Genomic DNA, 19237 nt, shown 5'->3' on the forward strand with positions numbered 1-19237 from the left:
TGAATTAAACGTGTAGACTGATTGAATGCAAACCGTCGAATGATTTAATTCCCGCGTAGGTATGCAGGGGTGGATTCACCCGTGCAAATTACTACGCATAACGGTATTCGTTAAGCCTTATAACGAAAAGAAATTTATTTCATAACAGCGCATTATATTATATTAAAATTTTCCTAACCGCTTAACAACATGTTCATTCATATATAAGTATTAACATAAGAATATGAAAGCCCAAGTTATGAAATCCTGAACCAAAGATATTTATATTTTTCTGCATATAAAACCATACTATTACATTTACTGATAAACAATAAGATTTATACAGGTATATAAAATGGGCACGGTAAAATTAAGAAGACAATTTAATTTAAAAGTGAGTTATAAATTCAAAGATAATTGCTTAAATTCAATATTAAAATATCACAATGATATTTAGGAACTATTAAAACCATGTCTGAATGAACGAGTTTTTGGGTTTTTCGTAATGGATGTTTCGTAGATCACTTGTCAAATCTGTCGAATCTTCTTCCCCTTATGTTTTAGTTCTCACAAGTTAAAACCATTTCATTTTCAGATCTATGTAATAGGATTGGTTTGTATATTTGAATTTGTTCCTGTGGGTAAACTCTTTGATTTTTGTTTATATGATTAATAAATTTTTCATCCTAAATTAACTTTCCTATTTATTTATTTTTTAATTGTCGACATCAAGAATTGGTTACAGAATGATAAAAGATAGAAAATCCAATTTTGTTTTTATTTATATCCCTCAACAAGAATACGAAAGTCACATAACAAATATCATTACACCGACGTACTGTTAGAAAGGGAAGTTTGGTTGATAAGAATACATATCTTTACAGCTTATTTATTATACAAGGAAAACTATTTATCTACTAATCATTTGGTACAAATCTGCCAAAGGTCGAAGCGTAAAATAAAAGCTAGTACTCGTAAATGGCAAGTTTCTATAGCATATTAATGCACAAGGTCATGGATTTTTTTTTATAATCGCCTATACACAAAATTCGTTGGATGCTGGGTGTGTACGATTGATATTTTAGTCTTAGACACATGATTTTTATTCGAAGTTATTACAGCTATTTATAGTTGCTAGTACTGTCGAATTTGTACTTTGTGTCTTTTGTATTTTATTAGGGTTGTGTATGCTTTATATCGATCTAATGAGTGAATTCCTTTTCTCTTGATTTTTAATGGTGCGTTCTTATGCCTTACATTTACTTTTACACCACTGTTCCTGGTTAGGGAAGGAATAGACGTCAGCAAACATTCTTTTTGTGCCTGTCCCAAGTTAGGAACCAGAATTGTAGTAGTTGTCGTTTTTTGCTGTAAATAATATTAAGTTTCCAATTATTGTTTTGTTTATAGATCAGACCGTCAGCATTATCGTTTGAATTGTTTTACATTCGTTATTATGAGGCCTTTAAAAAATGAAAACATCTTGTTATTGATTTAATGCGCCCGATGCGCATTTCTAGATCTATCTTCACCAAGAACGCTCACCGCCAAATGATATATAAGAATCAAAACTGGTTGAATATGCGGTATTGGTTTTACACATTAATGAAGGTCAATTATAGCTGCCTATATCCATATCGTTTGGTCTTTGGTGGAGAATTGACTTTGTTTCAAACAACACCAATCTTTTGTAATTATATCATGCATAATAAAAACGTGTGCGTGACCTCTCTTAGAACAGATTAAGCACTCTTGGAGTTCTTTATTTAAACTACGGTTTTTATAATTTCTTAAAATCTGTCAAAAGTGCATTTGTGAGGTTACAATGTATCACCTAGATGATTGCAGCCATTATTACAGTTTAGTATTGAAGTTGAAAAAAAAGTAAAGGGTTTCACTATCTCAAAAATACCTTTTCACGATTAAAGTTTTAAGGAGCAACTACCTCTTATCGTGTTTTTTGTGCTCTAAATGGCCTTATATCTAACCCTATCCGTGAGGAGGTAGCACTCATATGGACACTCCAATTTCCCATAGGAACGCCTTTTTGGCTAAATTTGTTTTGTATTATGAAGTTTCGTAAAACATTATGTTCTTGAATGGAAATTTTATATGCATCATTATTTTTTTAATTTCAGAACAATAGGCTGTGTGGCATATTTATTTTAAATGCTTTGAATAATAAAAGTATAAACGTCTACAAATACTATGTACTACAGATCCCTTTACTTTGGGTTCCATGTTCGCAATAAGATAAAACGTGGATAACATGGTAATCAGTGGGTAAACAAAACAGAATATCTATGAATATTAAATATTAAATAACAGAGGCGTAGTTTGTGAAACAGTTGTATTCCAAATGTATATCTCATACTTTTTGTGTAACTATTAAATATAATATCAAATGATTATATGTAGACATATCAGTTCTCATCACACAGGTTTCTTAGATTGCTGGCAGCTTTGATCGGCGATATGACTCTAAAAGATGGGCGAAAGATACCAGAGAGACAGTCAAACTCATAAATTGAAAATAAACTGACAAGGTCATGGCTTAAAAAATAAAAAGACAAACAGACAAATGATAGTACACAAGACACAACATAGAAAACTAAAGACTCGATGAACTATTATAGGAAATGCAAGCATCAACTCAGAGATATATATACGTCATATGCAGGTATTGACATAGTCATTATCCCAATTGAAAAGCTGTAATTAGATTGGACATTTATATTACAATTATATTATATCATGGCAAAGAAAAGAACCTAACACTGCATTTAATGATTATAAATGTATTCATTCCTATCCCATTGTTTCAAAGATTAATGATTTAATATGATAAATTTACATATAGTGTGATTATTTTCTTCTGTACACTCGTTGTTTTCTTAGTGTACTCTGTTTACCTCATTAAACATGCAATGTGCAGCTTAAGTTTTAAATCTTGGATATTGAAAGAAATAATACAATGTTATAATACATTTTTATACTAGAACTTTTGTCATATTTAGCTTTCTTTACACACAAATGTACATAACATGTATTTGATTTTTTTAATCTTAAACAAATTTCAACTTCTGACTACTTTAAATTTATGTACAGTGAAAGTGAAAATAAAATTGAGAATGGAAATGGGGAATGTGCCAAAGAGACATATTTATTCTTACTGAGATATCATCAATATCCATTATAAAAGCACGGCAATGCAAGTTTGATTGCATTTAAGACATAAATGGAATGTTTGACGTAAGGGGATGACACAATCATTTTTTAGTGATTGAGGCGAGAGGATTTTGAAAATAAATACCTGATGACATTGCATAAGATAGGTAAAAAATAAATATTCTGCAACACAAATTGCGGGAAGCAGTGGTGAAAAAAGTTCTTAAAAGTTCTACGGTAAAATTATGCATGTATTTATATAGCAGCAGATGAAAATCAATAGTCACTCTGACAACAATATTCTGCCTCGCTCCTAACTGATATTCAAGGAATATGAAATTATCACCCCCTTACGGAACATAAGTAAGTACGGTCAAATATCTGTCTTGTGAAAATACGTATTACGAGTCTCTATTTAGCACTATTTCAATACATATATACAATAATAAAATAACAGCATAATTATTTCTTGAAACATTATAAGATAAGTGTTCATTCACAAATGATTGATATTAAAAATTATTTTGAATAGTCCGAATATGTTCTCTATTGCATAACAAACTATGGCAACCTGAAAAAAAGGGAAAATAATCATCCTTAATTACATAATAATTGCAGTTGAATATAGAATACACAGTTACCCTTTTCCTATAGTGATGTGGTTAGGTAATTGAAGTTCGATGTTACTTTTAATAAAATGATATTTATCAACTTTATTCCATTTTTAGAACGAAATCAAAACAGTTAGGCACTCAAAATTACAAAACTCACAGATATGGAACAGATACTGAATTTCAGCAATGCTCCATCTCATACATACACAGGAAAAGACAGTTTCAGGCGATGCGTAGCTCCGGGATAATAGAGTTTAAGACTGTATACACAGATTGCATTTAATTAGTTCGGTTTATATATTCATTTAATATTTAGTATGTTAGATATGTTCCTTATGTCGTAAAACAATCCCTTTTAACGAATGTGTCCTACCGAAATGGACTACCAACCGGGTTTGTTATAACATGAGCAACACAACGGGTGTCACATGTGGAGCAAGATTTTGTTACCCTTTCGGATCACCTGAGATCACCCCCAGTTTTTGGTAGGGTTCGTGTTGCTTATAAGTCTTTAGTTTTCTATGTTATTTCTTGTGAACTATTATTTTTCTGTTTGTCTTTTTCTTTGTTAGCCATGGCGTTGTCCGTTGTGTTTTCGATGAGGTTGACTGTCCCTCAGATATCTTTCGCCCCTTTTTTAGTAGTTTTCTAATATTACTTATTTACTTCATCGTAAAATCATAAATCATCTAACCTTCATGTAGGATCTTTTTAACACTCTCCAGCAATGCACGCATCTTCGCCAAAGAAGGTTCCAGTTGCACAAGACATGTGATACATTTGTCCGTGTGAACAACGGTAATATGTGGTGCAGTTTTTAGGATCTGCAAAGAATCCAGTCTGATCTCCACAATCAAATTCACCTGCAATTAGAGATTGTATTGACCAAGGTTATATCTTCTTTATAGACTTTATATATCCATTATATAGAAAAAGAGTGGAATGCTAACTGTCCAAGAGAAGTTTTTAATTGGTTATTTTTTGTATTTGTATGATAATGGTCCTTTTTGGTATTTTGACTCTGTACGGAACTCGGTATACGTACATCTAACGTTCGGAGGTTTGAATTTGGAGTTAATAGTGACTTTTGTCATTTTGTATAACTTGGAGTCATAATTTACATCGGTATATACAAATGTAACTGTTGATTTTTTTACTTAGTATTTACTTCATCGCGGAAAGGTCATATATCATCATCTTTTACTATACAGCAAAAACTAAAAAAAATGGGGTGTTTTTGGTCTTTGTCAGAATTATTTGTATGCTAATTCGCTTTTTTAAGTACGTTGTGTTGTACATCTGTGATATAGTTATACAATTATATCTTCTAGAGCCCGTCTTGTAAAACAACTATGTCTGATTGAGTTGCTAACCTACTTTTGTAAAAAAAGTCACAAAAATGAGTGGCTCGTTTTATCGTTTTTTAAAACTATGTTTAACCCACTTTGGTCTCCGGAAAATGCCTGTCCTTAGTTAGGAAAATTGTTTTCCTTTCGTTCCGAATGTTCCATAAGTCGGTGTTGGATTTTGTCAGGTGTCATGCATCTCCCTGGTTTGTAATTGACATTGAATCTATTATTCAAAGTTCTGTGTGTTGCTTTGGGTATTTTCTCATAGCACTGATCGATATGTCTGCTGTACTGTTCTAATTTTATCCGCATCGGTCTCAGTATAGCTTTATACGTACTACGATTAGCTTGCACATATCTTTCCTCGTTTTAGAGTAATTTATGTAAAAGTACACTTTATATATTTACCGGTTTTTAGCTCACCTGGCCCGAAGGGCCAAGTGAGCTTTTCTCATCACTTTGCGTCCGTTGTCGTCCGTCGTCGTTAACTTTTACAAAAATCTTCTCTGAAACTACTGGGCCAAATTTAACCAAACTTGGCTACAATCATTATTGGGGTATTTTGTTTAAAAATGTGTCCGGTGACCCGGCCAACCAATCAAGATAGCTGCCATGGATAAAAAAAAAAGAACATAGGGGTAAATTGTAGATTTTTACTTATATCTCTGAAACCAAAGCATTTAGAGAAATCTGACTGGTATAAAATTGTTTATCAGGTCGATATATCTATCTGCCTTGAAATTTTCAGATGAATCAGACAACCAGTTGTTGGGTTGCTGCCCCTGAATTGGTAATTGTACGGACATTTGGCCGTTTTTTTTTTTATTATCTTGAATATTTTTAAAGATAGAGACAAACTTTAAACAGCAATAATGTTAAGCAAAGTAAGATATACAAATAAGTGAAACATGACCAAAGTGGGCAGTTGACCCTTTAAGGAGTTATTGCCCTTTATAGTCAATTTTTAACAATTTTTCTTAATTTGTTTTATCTTTTACAAAAATCTTCTCCTCTGAAACTACTTAGACAAATTTAACCAAACTTGTCCATACTCATCATTAGGGTATTTAGTTTTAAGATTGTGTCCGATGATCCAACCGGTAAACCAAGATGGCCGACATTGCTAAATATAAAACATAGGGGTCAAATGCAGTTTTTGGCTCATATTTCTGAAACCAAAGCATTTAGAGCAGATCTGATTGGAATAAAATTGTTCATTAGGTCGACATCTAATTGCTCTGAAATGTTCAGACCATTCAGGTAACTTGTTATTGAGTTGCTGCCCCTAAATTGGTAATTTTAAGAAAATTTTGCAGCTTTTGGTTATGATCTTGAATTTTATTATAGATAGAGATGAACTGTATACAGCAATTATGTACAGCAAAGTAAGACCTGAAAATAAGTCACCATGATCAAAATGGTCAATTGACCCCTTAAGGAGTTATTGCCCTTTATAGTCAATTTTTCACAATTTTCATAAATTTTGAAAAATTTTACAAAATGTTTTCCACTGTAACTACTGGGTCAAGTTCATTATAAATAGAGATAATTGTAAGCAGCAAGAATGTTCAGTAACTAAGATCTACAAACACATCACCATTGACAAAATGCAATTTTATCATGAATCCATCTGTGTACTTTGTTTAATATGCACATAGTCCAAGGTGAGCAACACAAGCTCTTTAGAGCTGCTAGTTGTTTTAGTCTACAAAACTATATATCATTGAGACATTTTTTACTTTATATATCGGTTCTCAATGTTAAGTTGCCACTATATTGTGATCTTCGTGTAACTATAAAACAAACATTTAGTTGAATTAAATGTATCAGTATTAAAAATTGTTTGTTCAAATATACACTTCATTTTTATTACTTTCAAAGCATTAAAGTGTTCCACTCTTTAGATTAATTTCAAGTTAATTTGAATACCTGTGTTCTCTTTACTGGTGTTCAGCGAGGAGTCTTTCTTTGATTCAACTTGGTTACACAATGAAACATTGTCCATGTAATCACAGACCTGTTTATTTTCATTCCATGCCAATCCATCAGGGCAACTCATTTCTACTGGTGTAGTCCAAGCACATTGGTAAAATTTGTGACAGTCTGTTGGATGTGGGATGTACTGCCCGTTGTGGTCACAAGTTATATTTAAGGTATAATCTGTAGTTGTATGATCGTTTGATTATAATTTTTTAATTTTGAAACTTAGGGTTTTCCCTGTGTGTGATATAGTTATACTATGTACATGATCAACACTCGTTAGAGCAGATCTCGCCAAATTGTTTTTAGATATAAGGGAAATATATGGACGCGAAATCACATGGCGGTTAACGGATGTGATGCAGGTTTACTATATTAAGGAACTGTTGCGTTATTAGACCGATCATCGAAGTTCCGTACAGTAACTTATATTTACAGTTTGACGTTGCTTTTTTATCATTTTCATGGATCAATATGTAAATTTTATGTACGTTTTTATATTAGGATGTGCTGGACAACTTGTAGTATGACAATATGAACTCGATTATTTTCAAATTATTACATTAGATTATTGATTATAATGTTATTAAACTGTTTGCAATTAAAAAAAAGTAGGTAATAAGAATTTAGTGAAAAAATGCTTTGAATTCTGACTACCGTTGGGATTGAGTATTTAAAACCTTGAAAATACTATGTCGAAAAAAACATTTTACAAACAGCTTTTATCATTGATGACTCTATACTTTAAAATCACGAGAACAAATTAATACTTTTCGAAATAATATGTCAAAGCTTTATCATTTTAATTGTGTAATATTTTATTTGCACTTGTAACAGTAGTATACCGCTGTTCAAACTCATAAATCCATGGACAAAAAACAAAATCGGGGTAACAAACTAAAACTGACGGAAACGCATAAATATAAGAGGAGAACAACGACACATCACTACAATGTAACTAACACACACAGAAACGGACCAAGCATCAGAAAAATCCCACGAGAATAACAAATATAACAAATATAAAATAAATAAATGTAAAAGAGAAGTTGAGAATACCAAAAGGGTATTCAAACTCGTAAGTTAAACTGACAACACCATGACTAAAAGCAAAACACAAATAAACAAACTTTATTAATGTGCCTGTTCCAAGTCCGTTACCGGCAATTCAGTTGTAGTCGTTTGGTGCTGCGTTACGTATTTGTTTTATTCGTTCATTTTTTAATACATGAATTAGGCCGTTAGTTTCCTCGTGTGAACTGTTTTCCATTTTTAATTTCGGGACCGTCTATAGCTGACTATGCGGAACGGGCTTTGTTCATTGTTGAAGACCGTACGGTGACCTATAGCTGTTAATGTATGTATCATTTGGTGTCTTATGAAGAGGTGTGTCATTGGCAATCATACCACATCTTTTTATTAAACAAAAAAATGTCTGACCAAAAGAAATCACACAAAACTTGGGTTATCTCATGTGCTCCGGAAGGGTTAGCAGATCCTTCTCCATGTATGACTCCCTCCGTGTTACGTTTATAAAATACTTTGATTATACATCACAATATGACTGGTTGATAAAGATTCTAGTCTTAAGACATCACCCGATTTTAAACCTTCGATTGTGTCAATTATATACTCCTGAAACTTAACTGAGGAAAACACTTTGAAATTAGAACGTTTTTTAGGACAAAGGATAAACAAAGATGTTTATCTGCAGTTCAAAGCGATATTCTAAACACTAATGTTTTTAGTCTTTTGGTAGGATAGCTTTTCCTTGATCATGATGATTATCCATAAACCTTTGGCCTAATTCCAGCTCAACTGAAGAGTCCTATGTAGACAAGATTCTTGTGTGACGTCACAAATATTTTGACGATTTTTATTATTTCAATTGGTTTATTTGGGGACTGTCAGTCAGAATACTGTTTTTCAAGAACGAAATGTGCAATTGTTCCTAGTAAAACAAATCGAACTCTAAGGTTTAAAAACCAAAAACAAAAACAGCAATTAACAAAACAAGTTGATGCTGATATACATGTCATGAACCCATAACCCCGCGAGAAAAGCAAGACGATAATACTATTATTCCATTTGCACACATGACCCAAAATTACCGAACATATAAAGCACATATCGCGTTTCTTTATTTGAAGCGAGACCCTGGAAAAAGTAGATAGAAGGAAACAATATTATACATTAGCCGATACCTTTAAAAGCGACAGAAACACTCGAGAGAAGCGAAACTTGCCTCAAATCAAGTGATCGTGTGTGATAACAATTTATACAGTGCTTGTTGACTGGAATATATAAATATATTAATAATTAGTTTCTTCAGATTAAAAATGTTTAGCACATTATAAAACAAAATGCATGTAGTTACCCGCCAGTGGACATTCTTTAAGTTTACAAGTACGATAGCTAATTCCAAATGACTCTCCTACACACTCTTAACCACCGTACGCCGGCTTCGGATTCGTGCAAGTTCTATTTTTGTATCTAGACTCAATTCCATAGTCACATTTGCATGTAGTGGAGCAATCCCCGTTCCAAGATGCTAATATATAATCACTCCAACCACCATCAACTTAAAGAATTAAACGATTATGGGTTATTCAAAATGTATCGGGGCCTTAAATGCCGATCGGCATGAAGAGGATAGGCGAGGTGAGGTGAGGTGAGGATTATTAAAAAAAAAACGTCATTGATATGGCTATTTAACTAACAATCAAAATAAGGATAAACTTCTGTGGACGGATAAAGTAAATCAAACCCGTAGATGAATAATATATACAACACCTGTTGATAGAGAAATGTACCTACTGACGGCAAAGCATTTCCTTTTTCATTAACCGTGCATCTTTTATTTGTTAGATAACATTAGCGAAGGAAGCTATGTGATGATAGCAAAGTAAAATACAAAATGAGACAAGAGAATGGCCAATAGAAAACGACGTACCATTCACAAAACACTCAACAAAATACTCACCAATGCCCTAAGTAAATTTTCTTATAAATGAATTAAATGTTCCTGATATAACGATTTTATATTTAAAAGTACCTAATTTTACTGCACCAGATGCGCTTTTCGAAGATGGGAATTCCTGAATGGCAAATGAAAAATAAAATCTCCCGACCACATCCATGTTGTTTAAAAACTAAGACTGTTTGAGAGATATGTGACCAAAAAGGACCTTACGTTTTAACCCGCTGCAAACAAAATAATAAATAAAATCGCAAAAATACTTAATTTCGAGGAAAGTTCAAAACGGAAAGTCGCTAATCAAATGGCAAAATCAAAGGATAAAACACATCATACAAATGAACAACAACTGTCATATTCCTGACTTGGTACAGGCATTTTAAAATGTAGAAAACAGTGGATTGAACCTGGTTTCATAGCGCTTAACCTTTTCACTTGTACAATAGACGCATCAATTTCCATTATTTTGACAATGATGCGTGAACAAAATGTCACAAATAAGAGTATAAAAACAACACGAACCCCATAAAAAAATTTGGGATGATTTCAGGTACTCCGGAAGGGGAAGCCGGTCCTGCTCCACATGTGGCACTCGTCGTGTGTTGCTCAAATTGTTTCAAAGCCGGTAAATGGTCTTATTCTGTAGGTCATATTCGTGAAAGGAATGGGTATTGCAGTTACGACATTATACATATCCAAATGTTTGCACCTGTCCTAAGTCAGGAATCTGATGTTCAGTAGTTGTCGTTTGTTGATGTGTTTTCTACATTTGAAAATGCCTGTACCAAATCAGGAATATGACAGTTCTTGTTCATTCATTTTTTATGTATTTTGTCATTTGAATTTGCAATCTGGTTATAAACTTTCCGATTGAGTTTTCCCCTGAGTTCAGTATTTTTGTTATTTTCCTTTTTTTCATAATTCTTTTAAACCGTTGGTTTTCCCATTTAAATGGTTTAACACTAGTCATTTGGATGGAGAGTTGTGTCATTGGCACTAATCACACATTGGCACTCACACCACATCTTCTTATATCTTCTTAGATCTTTAATTTCATTTTGCTAAAGTTCATTTCAAATAATAATAAAAAGCATCATTGAAGAGAAAGAATTTGTCGAAATGCGCTCCTGGTGCAGCAAAACTCTGATATTGAAAAGAAGACTGTAATGTTATCTGAAATCACCACGAAAACAATAATAACTTTACTTCACTATTCTAGACAAGGTTGTGTCGTGTGTACTATTGTTTTTCTGTTTGTCTTTTTCATTTTTAGCCATGGCGTTGTCAGTTTGTTTTCGATTTATGAGTTTGACTGTCCCTTTGGTATCTTTCGTCCCTCTTTTGGACCCTTTTTTAAAAACATAAACTGAACTCTTTTTTCTCAGTTCTTGAAATTAATATAAAATAACCAGCTTAATGTATTAATTGATTACCTGGGGGACAAACTTTTATTTTACATGCACGAGTTACAGTAATCGTGCTCATCAACACGGTTTCCCACCATTCTCATGGCTAGGATTTGTACATGTTCTGGTTCTCTGTCCATACTGTATTCCTAAGCCACAAGTTGTAGAACAATTGTTGGTCCAACTTACGGCTGACCAGCTACTCCTACCTCCATCTAAACAAAAGTGTTTTTACAGAGATTATTACATTCATCTATTTTTTTGCAATAAAGAGAAAGTTGAATAAACTTCGATGAACTTTGAAAAGTAAACCAAACATCCTTATTCATGATGACCTAGTAATTATCATCACCTCTCCCAAAAATATGTTTACAATTACTACACAATAAAATCAAATCAAAACATCAAATCTATAGCTCAATTATTGTAGTACCCATATGTACCAAATTTCATACAAAAATAATTTGAAAGAATAGAAGAAAAAACTGTTTTTAGAATTCTTTAGATTCACCTTGAAATATATTATGAAACGATTTCACTGCACACACACACCAGTATTGCTCTTTTTCGAGTTTGTGCGATTGTTTGTTTGAAATTTTGATGTGTCTTTTGTATCGATGTATGAAATTTCAAAATCGATCACACACTTTTGCCTAATTTTACTCTTTCATGGCCTTCGTTGATAGTTTAGTTTAAACATGTGTTATTTGCTCAAAGCAAAAAGGATCAGACACAACCAAAATATACTTATAAAGTCTTCTATACAGTACAAATTGAAAAACAAAAACAAAAACAATATATGAGTATGACAAGAAATGCACATTGGCATTAATTATGGGGTTTAGAATATTGGAGTGTTTATTTTTTTTATTTTTATGAGTCATCATTAGACATTTTGACGATTTAATTTCGATAGCATGGAATATTATGTTTTAGTGAAAATACATCCTTCAAAGTAAAATATCAAAAATACAGAATTATGAGGAAAATTCAAAACGGAAAATCTGTATTCAAATGGAAAAATGAGAAGCCAAAACACATCAAACGAATGGATAACAACTGTCGTAATCCTTACTAATTCGGTAGGTCATATTCGTGAAAGAGAACGGGGATTGCAGTTAGTTTTTTTATACTAAATTTCCTTCAAAATGTTTCAGTAAGCTCGTTTTCTGAATATAGATGTCAATTCATTTTTGTTGGTATTTATAACTTACTAGTGTACACATGTATTGGGAATCACGTAAATTAAGGAGGTATTCCACACACATTAAAAGTTAAAACATACGTTTTACGTAGGCCATTCTTAAAATACATATAATTATGTTAAAGTATCTCCTATATCTCTAACTTGGAATTGTTATTGTGGTAGAAAACTCTTATGATCTTTTTAATTTTGAATCAAATTTAACATATAGAAATGCAAAAACAACTGTCATATAACCTACTAAAAACGAATGACCGTTTATATTTATCAACTCATTTCTGTTATTTCTAGATATTTTGTTAAATATCTATAAAACTGTTGTCGGTATCAAAATTAATTTGTTTTCTATATGTCAGCTTTTTATAATAGACTTATTTTGTATATATATATTTTTTTTAAATTTCAAACTAATGTTTAAACAAATATTCCAAACAGAAAAAGGTGAAAATCGTATGAATGTAATCGACAACTTGATTTCGTTCTGAGGCTGAATCTCAAGGGAAACTCCGCAAAAAAATCAAAAATTGGTATTATGTCCATTCCAGGGATCTCCATGGCCTGTTTAACGATGGAGCCCCGCCATCGTTCAAATGTCTTGCGCCATCGTCAAATGACTCGCGCCATCGTTAAATTGTCTTCCGCCATCGTTAAATTGTCTTCCGCCATCGTTCAAAACTTCATCGTTTTTTGTAGCCCGACGCCATTTTTTTTATCAATTATAATCAAATGCATGTAATTGCATAACCCTTAGGCTTTTTATGTTATAATCCAATACAGTTCTAACGCCTGAGGGATATCCGGATTAAGATCGCTAATTACTTGTACCTGAGCTTGTACAGGTAGATCAACAAACCAGACAGGAGAATACTATCTGAGGATACACGATCCATTGTCAAAGTAATCAACTAAGTTTCAGCAAATGATTATGATCATTTAGATTAAATAAATAAATTAATAAATTAATCCAGTTACAAAGAAAACAGTTTAACAAGTCGAACACGTGCTTTATTTTGACTTACGCAATCAGCATCCCCCTTTTTTAAGAAGTACAAAATAAGACGCAAAACAGTAAATATTATTACATCGCAAATAACTCGAGTACTGCTGTAACGATAATTTAGAATTACTTTAATTGATACATCCGCGTTTCCGGTTTCTATTCAGACTCGAAAGATGCATGTTGCACAGCATCAATTTTTCCAGATAAAGTCATTAAAAACCTTTTCATTTGTCAACGTTTGCTTTACAAATCTCTTTAACCTTTTACATAACCCGTACGAATTGTTTTGTTGTTGCTGCAAATCAGCCATACCGGTAATGGGCTCTGAATTTGACAGTGTCCACGAAAAATAAGCTCCACATCAGATGATTTTTAACCCCCATAACAATTACCAAAAATAAAAGAAATCTGCTTGGGGACCTTCATGACAGCTTTTGGTCATTCTCGACTAAGGGGGGACCATGAAGACTTGGCATTTGAATGGTTAAAAACGGCAATAAATGAAAATATTGGTACTTCTAATTCTATAATGAAAATACAAATAAATATAATTTAAATAAGCAATGAATTAGCATGTTCACCATCTTTGTATGGAGGGATAAAATACTTCCGATCGCGCTACACTGTACAGCGTAGACAAAGTTTGTAATGGTGAAAGTTCCTCCATGGTTCAATTTTCATCCATGGAGATCCCTGCATTCTGTATAAAAATGCTCAAATTCATAGATATTAAAGTTTTATTTTGTTAAATAAGAGATCACGATCGATTTTAAATTTAGAGTATCAATTCTCTGCGTTCGGCCATTTTGACATCTTCTCCGTTTAGAAACCACGATATGTCTATGAACCACAAAGGACCAAAACTACAGTATCTTAATGTAGTCGTAATTGGGTGTCGATACATTTTGTATCTTTTCAATCTTACGGTTGTTTTATACGACTAACTAACTTGATACGGAAAATGTTTTTTTTTAAATAACCATGGTCTGTCAGTTTTAAACTGTTTATACGGGAATTAGTTAAAAAGTCAAAGTTCAAAGTCATAAATGATCATAAATAAGTGTTCCGTGAAAATCGTTTTCGAAAAACTAATTGGTCATAAATCATTTTAATTTATATGATAAATTTATTTAAATAAATTCGGACCTTCCCTTATCTGATCATCAGTGTGGCTAAAGGTATCACTTCCAAAGGTATTGCGAGGTGACACGTACAGGTATTAAAGCGATTTCCTGTCGGAAAGTTAATGCATCGTTTCACTTCTGAGAGTATTGATCAGTGTACACGGCCGATAACTTGTAACTTTTCATTTTGAACTATTAGGTGCATATTATACATCTCTGTCTTGCGTGTCCGATAGTGATATACTAGTCATTACACAACACATACGCTTGTTTATAAATAACATTTCTGGTGTAAAGAATATTATTCATAAAAATCTTAATAATTCCAAAAAAAGATTTGATAAAATAAAAACCTATTTACACATTTTTTCCAAGGGTGAATTTGGGAAAATGTAAGTACATACATTTGTACTAGTTGTCATGATCAATAGTGAAGGACAGTTTGAAATGATTGATTTGACAAAAATGTACGCACTTGTCGACCATTCGTTTATACACCTGGATAGAAAGTTCCGGAACTATAATAGATAGTCGCAATTTAAAATATGTACATGTATACATTGAACATAAGAAAGAAACATACATTTTGTATGTTATCATCGGATGTCGATGAACTATTGTATACCAAAAGAAGAAGAAGAAGAAAAGAACCAATTTGAATTAAATACAGGTCGATATCTAACTTGCTTTGGTTCATCAAAGTTATGGCCATAGTAAAATCACATATTTATATTACAATAAGATTGTTCTCGAACAAAGGGACAAAGGAAGAAATTCGTCATCATCACAATTGTTAGGTAAAATGTATAAAAATGTATAATAATGTGAACATGGTTCTGAAAGTACTTTATGCCAAATTTCCTGTTCCGACATGCATGTCATATATATGCCACTGGACATACACTAATTATTCCCAAGGGATGTGAATATTTTCCAGGAAAACTATTGAGTAACAAAGAATCAAATTAATTTCGGGATTTATTTTCTTTCTTGGTATTAAATAACAGAAAGAATAAACTGCGTGTACGCTTTAGGAGTATTCTCGCAAGTTAAATCAGACTTATAGTTATATTCAAAAATAGGGAAAGATGACATTAAATTGGTTTTGTCTTTTTTTAAACATTGTTGGTAAAAAGATGTGTGTCTTAGTTAAACGACACAAGAACCCTTTAATACTAGTACGAGAGTATAGCATGTAAACATTCCTTCTCAATATGGTTGTATTGAAAATCTTTTCATACATATTGACAACTCATGGTCCGACATTCGTGTATAATTACCACATGACGCTAATAGTTCTTCCTACCATCATCATCTTATTCTTTAATAATGCTGTAAAAGAGGGACGAAAGATACCAAAGGGACAGTCAAACTCATAAATCGAAAATAAACTGACAACGCCATGGCTAAAAATGAAAAAGACAAACAGACAAACAATAGTACACATGACACAACATAGAAAACTAAAGAATAAACAACACGAACCCCACCAAAAACTAGGGGTGATATCAGGTGCTCCGGAAGGGTAAGCAGATCCTGCTCCACATGTGGCACCCGTCGTGTTGCTTATGTGATAACAAATCCGGTAAATAGTATAATTCGGTAGGTCACATGAAAGGGAAGGGCATTGTAGTTAGACGTAAGGAACATATCCGATATCATTTGTGAAACGGTTATTCTATAACGGTCAACCAACTCGTGAAGGCGTCCGTAAAATGTACGAAGGGATGATTTCAACTTCACCATTTGGAACTCTTGGTTTAATAGCTTCCTTGTGAGCAGCAACCCTTTATCAAGAAAATCATGATAGGAAATGCGAGCACGGGAATATCGTATCAATTGGGAGATACATACCCCGTATGCAGGTGCTGCTGGAATGTTGCTACTCAGAGATGGAAAGTTAACAATTGAAAAGCTGAAATCATCTCTTTTGTCGTAAACATCGATGGTGCACACCCAAACAAAATGGGAGTAATGTACATTCAGAGCTTTTCTGTGGTATACACTTGTGAAATATACAGACGAAATTCGGTATTGAAGTGAATCTACATGTCACAAACAGGATTTTTGAATAACGATTTTGAGTGATAACCTACCAAACTAATATAAACTTATGGCAAGATATAACCATGCAGGCATTTATTTTTTGTCAGACACAAGAAATTATCGCTCTCATAAACGAATGTATGCATGCAGTTTTAAATATCAAGAACAAGCGGTTGATGTCTATAGATCAATGTTACGTCCGTTTACTAACTGTTCAGAGTAAGACATGTCACTAGTTCATTCTTGGAAGCAAACAAACTAACGAAACGCTACTAGTCTGCTCTCTCTAGAGCTAATCCTCAATGGTATTGAAATGGTAATCAAAATAATAACGGTAAATAAAACAGAAATATGTTCAGTTCAATATCAGTAAAATTGTTAAATAGACATTTTATGAAAAAATCTCAACAATAATTTATGAAATTAATTCGAAAATATTTACATTTGTATAATTTCATATATAACAGGCTATTATTTGAACTTGGAATTATTTTTAAATATGGAATTTGCATAATTTCTTGTGTTTAAAATTTTTAATAAATTCCATGTTTATTTGGTATTATGATCTTTTGAGCGGTTAATAACATTTTCCATACAATGTATTTTGGTTAGATAGTGTTGTGCGCGGCACAGTACATTCTATTGAAAATATACTATTTTCCTTGTAATAGAAAGTGTTGTGCGCAGCACAGAACATTTCAGTACAGAATAAACATGGAATTTATTAAAAATTTCAATAACAAGAAATCAAGCAAATTCCATAATTAAAAATAATTCCAAGTTCAAATAATAGCCTGTTATATGAAGTTTATACAATCAATACTAAACGGTACATCACTATTCATTTCTTATATTCTTATAGTGTGGTTAATAACTACGACCATCCGTCATCTGTGCGCTTTAAATTAAGTAAATTGTCGATAATCAATAGACTTTAGAATTTTATTTTTTCCCAGAATTCAACAAATCGGATTAAAACGTCACAACCCACTCACGTACATGTAGGTCAACAAAAAAAGTTACAAATACTTGATTTTCTCCGTCATTAGAAGGAATATAAATTTAAAACTTTGTAAATGTGTTTTTCATGTTATTAAGATAAACATATTTAAATGATAAGTAAAATATCGCGGACTTTCCCTTCAACTATTTTCTCATGAATTTCATTTCTACTAGTTCATGAAATTTATATATAATTAACCAATTACTATACGCAATTATTATTTACCTATTGGGCAATCTTTAACTTTACATACACAAGTTTCGGGACGTCTACTAGGTCCTGAACACGGTTTCCCGCCATTGGAAGGAGGCGGATTTGTGCATGTTCTTGTTCTATATCCATTCTGTATTCCAGAGCCACAGGTCGTAGAACAACCTTTCATCCAAATTATTGGAGACCATCTACCCCAACCACCATCTAACAGACAGAATAAATTTTACATATTATAAGTTAAAACTTATTTAATGAATTTCATGTCTACTAATTTATGAAATTTATAAATGAGAAATTTATATAATTAACAAATAACTATACACAATTATTGTTTACCTATTGGGCAATCTTTGATTTTACATGCACGTGTTTCGGTACGTCTACTAGGTCCTGAACACGGTTTCCCGCCATTGGAAGGAGGCGGATTTGTGCGTGTCCTTGTTCTATATCCATTCTGTATTCCAAAGCCACAAGTCGTAGAACAACCTTTGATCCAAATTATTGGAGACCATCTACTCCAACCACCATCTAAAAATACAAAATAAATTTTGAATATTGTAAGTTGAAACTTATTAAATGAATTTCATGTCTACTAGTTTATGAAATTTATATTATCAACAAATGTCTATACACAATTATTGTTTACCTATTGGGCAATCTTTGATTTTACATGCACGTGTTTCGGTACGTCTACTAGGTCCTGAACACGGTTTCCCGCCATTTGAAGGAGGCGGATTTGTGCATGTTCTTGTTCTATATCAATTCTGTATTCCAAAGCCACAAGTCGTAGAACAACCATTCATCCAAATTATTGGAGACCATCTACTTCAACCACCATCTGACAAAATAAATTTTACATAATTTATAAGAAACGCGCCATATCTTATGTTTGTGCAAAACCAAAGATGTCAATTATTTGGTAAGTTACATTTTTTGGGATATTTGTTAAAAATAAAAGACGAACAAAACAAGTATTTTTTAATCTTAATAAGTGTCAGCTTACAATGACGCAATGGCTGGTTCATTCCCTCTATTCCCACTTTTTATAAATCTGGTAAGAAAAGGTAAATTTTCATGTGGGAATAGAAGGAAAACTTGTGCAAACAAAGGATTATACTATACAAACATTTTTTAATCAACTGTTAATTGACCAGTGTTTTTTTTTTTATTAGAA

At 32.5% G+C, this 19237-nt stretch overlaps 2 long non-coding RNA genes across 2 annotated transcripts; both read right to left on the reverse strand.

Annotated features, from left to right (window-relative positions):
• Window positions 1–2844: 2844 nt before the first annotated feature.
• Window positions 2845–11685, reverse strand: LOC143049429 (uncharacterized). Its single transcript, XR_012970236.1, has 5 exons — window positions 11501–11685; window positions 9468–9671; window positions 7040–7270; window positions 4456–4624; window positions 2845–3718 (listed from the first exon to the last, which is right to left on the reverse strand). It is a non-coding gene; the product is annotated as an uncharacterized LOC143049429 (long non-coding RNA).
• Window positions 11686–18081: 6396 nt separating this feature from the next.
• On the reverse strand, window positions 18082–18896 carry LOC143049431 (uncharacterized). Its single transcript, XR_012970237.1, has 3 exons — window positions 18710–18896; window positions 18400–18591; window positions 18082–18267 (listed from the first exon to the last, which is right to left on the reverse strand). It is a non-coding gene; the product is annotated as an uncharacterized LOC143049431 (long non-coding RNA).
• Between the last annotated feature and the right edge of the window lie 341 nt (window positions 18897–19237).

The sequence above is a fragment of the Mytilus galloprovincialis genome, chromosome 10 (genome assembly GCF_965363235.1).
Source record: "Mytilus galloprovincialis chromosome 10, xbMytGall1.hap1.1, whole genome shotgun sequence".
NCBI classification, from domain to species: domain Eukaryota; kingdom Metazoa; phylum Mollusca; class Bivalvia; order Mytilida; family Mytilidae; genus Mytilus; species Mytilus galloprovincialis.